Genomic DNA, 5119 nt, shown 5'->3' on the forward strand with positions numbered 1-5119 from the left:
CAATTGTTTTACAGTTGTTTTAATAACACAATTTGGACTTGGTTTACATTGCTTTAATTAATTACAAGGGTTTTCAGTTGTTTTAATAACAAAATTTGGACGTGGTTTACATTGCTTTAATTAATTACAAGGGTCCAATCTTAACTTTCCCTAAGACTGACTCATGCTTTCTGTTTTGATTAACCTACTAGTTCATACCTAACTTAAGTCAGATATCAAAGATTTTTTATGAGTGAATTAATAAGGAACATCAATAAATTATGACAAAAATTTGTAACAAAAACTGAAAATGATTACAGTGTACTCGCGCCCTTTGAGTTTGTCATTGCGCCCTCAATGTGTGCGTCCTGGCTACGACACTGGTTCGATGTCAGTATGATTCTTTGACAATTACCGATAGTTCAATGTCAGTATGATTCTTTGACAATGACCGATAATTCGATGTCAGTTTCATTCTTTGACAATGACCGATAGTTGGATGTCAGTATGATTCTTTGACAATGACCGATAGTTCGATGTCAGTATGATTCTTTGACAATGACCGATAGTTCGATATCAGTATGATTCTTTGACAATGACCGATAATTCGATGTCAGTTTAATTCTTTGACAATGACCGATAGTTCGATATCAGTATGATTCTTTGACAGTGAGTGACCGATAGTTGGATGTCAGTATGATTCTTTGACAATTACCGATAGTTCGATGTCAGTATGATTCTTTGACAATGACCGATAGTTCGATGTCAGTATGATTCTTTGACAATTACCGATAGTTCGATGTCAGTACTTCATGATCAACCGACTGAACAGAAGTAACCGACAAGTTACTCGAGTAGACTAACACTAGCGAATTTTAAAGGTGTAAAAAACATACATTTCGTATGCTGGAGCAAAAGGTTCGAAGTGTAAACACAAATTAACGTTTCGTATGCTGGAGCAAAAGGTTCGAAGTGTAAACACAAACTAACGTTTCGTATGCTGAAGCGAAAGGTTCGAAGTGTAAACACAAACTAACGTTTCGTATGCTGAAGCGAAAGGTTCGAAGTGTAAACACAAACTAACGTTTCGTATGCTGGAGCGAAAGGTTCGAAGTGTAAACACAAACTAACGTTTCGTATGCTGGAGCAAAAAGTTCGAAGTGTAAACACAAACTAACGTTTCGTATGCTGAAGCGAAAGGTTCGAAGTGTAAACACAAACTAACGTTTCGTATGCTGGAGCAAAAGGTTCGAAGTGGAAAAAAAGATACATTTCGTATGCTGAAGAAAGGTTCGAAGTGTAAACACAAACAAACGTTACGTATGCTGGAGCGAAAGGTTCGAAGTGTAAATACAAACAAACGTTTCGTATGCTGGAGCAAAAGGTTCGAAGTATAAACAGATATAAAACGTTTCGTATGCCGGAACAAAAGGTTTGAAGTGTAAACAGATATAAAACGTTTCGTATGTTGGAGCGTAAGGTTCGAGATGTAAACAGAAATAAAACGTTTCGTTTTCTAAAATTGTAAGAACTTACGAGTTAAAACAAAGAAAAACATGCAATACTATGTCACCTATACTACATCTGTAATATCCAGTGCTAACGAGACCTTTCGGTTAGTAGTAGGGCTCATCAGGCCGGCTGGGATCCAACAAAGGTAATAGTGGCCTAAACGCTGTTTATATCACCAGTCACGTGAACAACAACCGTTACGGTGTGAACTACATTAAGTTAGCTAAAATTAATTATTATTAATTTTGTATTATGTAACTTGTTTGGATTATCACCATGTTATTTTTAGTTTATTTGTTTAATTTTTAATGCACACAGATTACCCAGGCCCTCTATGTTTTGCACCTGTAGAGTATTCAAGTCTTAAGCCTAAAAGCTATTATAAGTTTTATATGAGTCATTTACGGTAATAATTAATAAGAAAATGTTATTTATTTTTAACACCAGTTAATTATTTTTGCTATTTTTACTCGAATTATCAAAAGTATCAAGGTCTGGAAAACAACAACTTATGTTAATTAACCGGTAGGTAGTTCGGTTTGGCTGTTTTATAGATCGTAAACACAAGAAACTTAATTAACGAAAAAAAAAAAGACACACCAAAATATATTTTGTTTATCGAAATTCTAAACACACCAACTTAAAAATGAGGAGAGTAACAAAGTTCTTTGTTAGTTTGTTGTTAAGTGCAAGCGGGCTATTTGTACTGTGCCCATCACGGGGATCAAACCCGAATTGCTTTCGATGGCTCAGCAGTAAGTTTGAGGACTTGCAATGTGTTTCGATACCCGTGGTGGGCAGGGCACAAATAGGTCATGGAGCTTTGTGCTTAAAAACAAATAATCGTCGGATTTAACGTTATAAGCCTACAAGCATACTTCTGAGCCACCAAGTGGACGAGAATAAGTTATGTATGTTAGAATGAATTGAGTGTTATCTAATAAAGTATAATAGTTTCGAACCCGAGTTTCGTGACTGCGCAAATCCCATATTGCTAAGAAAAATAGGCCTGACACTCTAGGCTTTGAAACATACTATTAAGTCTTTAGGCCTGACACTCTAAGCTTTGAAACATACTATTAAGTCTTTAGGCCTGACACTCTAGGCTTTGAAACATACTATTTAGTCTTTAGGCCTGACACTCTAGGCTTTGAAACATGCTATTAAGTCTTTAGGCCTGACACTCTAGGCTTTGAAACATACTATTAAGTCTTACAGCAAATCGTTACTAAAATTTAACCAACATATGGTATCATAATTAGGAGTGTTAACGGGAATTTATCTTGGACTTTCGGGTATAATCTCTTATTTTTTTATACCTTTTTGATTTGGATTGTTAACGGAAACTTATCCTGGACTTTCGGGTATTGTCTGTTATTTTCTTTTACACCAACTAAATTTCGGACTGTTAACGGAAATTTATCTTGGACTTTCTGGTATTGTCTCTTATTTTCTTATCTCTTTACTACAAAGGAGAAGTTGTTACGGGAGATGACACTATTTTAAACGGGCACGAGATAACTTTTAGGTACATGATGGGGTGATCAAGTTTACAACGAACTTTGATTTTGCCCCAAAAATAACTGTGAGAGGTAAGTTTTACTTGTAAGATGAATGATTATGGAGTTTGGCTACAGAAATAAGAGACCTAGAAAACAAAAATGTCACACCATGACCAGTTGAGTTCATCAGGTCAAGCAAGACTTGTTGATCAACTAACAGTTTGCATTACGATGTCACACCCTGTCCTGTTGGGTTCGTCAGGTCAAAGAAGACTTGTTGATCACCTAACAGTTCGCATTATGATGTCACACCATGTCCTGTTGGGTTCGTCAGGTCAAACAAGACTTGTTGATCACCTAACAGTTCGCATTATGATGTCACACCATGTCCTGTTGAGTTCATCAGGTCAAGCAAGGCTTGTTGATCAACTAACGGTTCGCATTATGATGTCACACCATGTCCTGTTGGGTTCGTAAGGTCAATCATGGCCGATGACCAACTAACAGTTTGCATTATGATGTCACACCATATCCTGTTGGGTTCGTCAGGTCAATCATGGCCGATGACCAACTAACAGTTTGCATTACGATGTCACACCCTGTCCTATTGGGTTCGTCAGGTCAAGCATGGCCCGATGACCAACTAACAGTTTGCATTACGATGTCACACCATGTCCAGTTGGGTTCATCAGGCCAGTCATGGCCGATGACCAACCAACAGTTCTCATTACGATGTCACACCATGTCCTGTTGGGTTTTTCAGGTCAAGCATGACCCGATGACCAACTAACAGTTTGTATTAAGATATCACACCATGTCCAGTTGGGTTCGTCAGGTCAAATAAGGCCTGATGACCAACTAGATAAGCTATGTTTTATACAGGGCCATTTTTAAAGTACTATGATAAGAACAGAAATAACCAATCACACATTCAGTGTATATGCATATGTGTCCACATATTAATAAACAGTTGATAAATATAGAGACAGATACCTATAAAACAGCCATAATCATCTACAGCAGAACAGATTATAATAAGTACGCTTCAGGGTCATTTCTTCAAAGTAGTTTATAACAAGGCCTAGCTAAAGTAGTGAGAGTTTTAGATATTTGAAAACGTTTTCAAAAGCACAAGGTGAACATTCTTTAAACATTGCCCAATTGTATATAAGCAACATTAATACAGTCTGTGACCTTCGAATGCCAAGTGACGCGACTTTGTCGAGGATGTGGGCCTCGTTTTTCTCAAGGTCTCGGTGGCTTAAGAGTCCGGATCAGACCTTACGGCTGTCGAAACCGTTATTTCCACTGTTTTAATCAGGATATAAGCTAGCAAAAGTTGGGATTCTTTCAGTTAGACGTGGCAGAATGCAGTGTAAAGCTCGGTTTGAACTACTTATTAAACTTTGTGTTTGAAATGAAACTCGGTAGATGGTACTAATTTGTGTAAATAATAGTGATTTTTAAAGCAATATAACAGTGGTACCCAGTTTCTGTGTCAGTGAAAGCTTTTTTTTTTCTACGCTCATTTCGCATCTCTGTGAAAAAAACATAACGTAAATATGAAGAATACTGTACTTATTCACAGGTAAGATATTCAGTCTACAACAAGTTTCTAATCCTGTTATTACATTAAATCGTACTTCATTTACTTATTACATTCAAATTATTCTTTTCTTATGAAATTGTCTACAAATAAATACTACACCCTCTCACTCTTCAGTAAGTATGTTCTCAGTGTCACAGAATAGCTAGCTGAATCTGACTCTAGAGTCACTTTCTAAGTATGTTCTCAGTGTCACAGAATAGCTGGTTGAATCTGACTCTAAAGTCACTTTCTAAGTATGTTCTCAGTGTCACAGATTAGCTAGTTGAATCTGACTCTAGAGTCACTTTCTAAGTATGTTCTCAGTGTCACAGAATAGCTGGTTGAATCTGACTCTAAAGTCACTTTCTAAGTATGTTCTCAGTGTCACAGATTAGCTAGTTGAATCTGACTCTAGAGTCACTTTCTAAGTATGTTTTCAGTGTCACAGATTATCTAGTTGAATCTGACTCTAGAGTCACTATCTAAGTATGTTTCCAGTGTCACAGAATAGCTAGCTGAATCTGACTCTAGAGTCACT

The 5119-nt window shown here is 36.8% G+C and overlaps 1 protein-coding gene across 2 annotated transcripts in view; it reads left to right on the plus strand.

Annotated features, from left to right (window-relative positions):
* The window catches only part of LOC106472855, a 24446-nt gene that overhangs the window by 2486 nt on the left and 16841 nt on the right, over positions 1-5119 (plus strand). The window contains exon 1 of one of the 2 annotated variants that reach the window (XM_022401404.1): positions 4373-4581. The exons of the other annotated variant lie outside the window; for it this stretch is intronic. The gene's annotated coding sequence lies outside the window, so the exon portion shown is untranslated. Of the gene's footprint in view, positions 1-4372; positions 4582-5119 lie in introns of those variants that run through there. 2 annotated transcript variants of the gene reach the window in all.

Source organism: Limulus polyphemus, unplaced genomic scaffold (assembly GCF_000517525.1).
Source record: "Limulus polyphemus unplaced genomic scaffold, Limulus_polyphemus-2.1.2 Scaffold5668, whole genome shotgun sequence".
Taxonomy (NCBI): domain Eukaryota; kingdom Metazoa; phylum Arthropoda; class Merostomata; order Xiphosura; family Limulidae; genus Limulus; species Limulus polyphemus.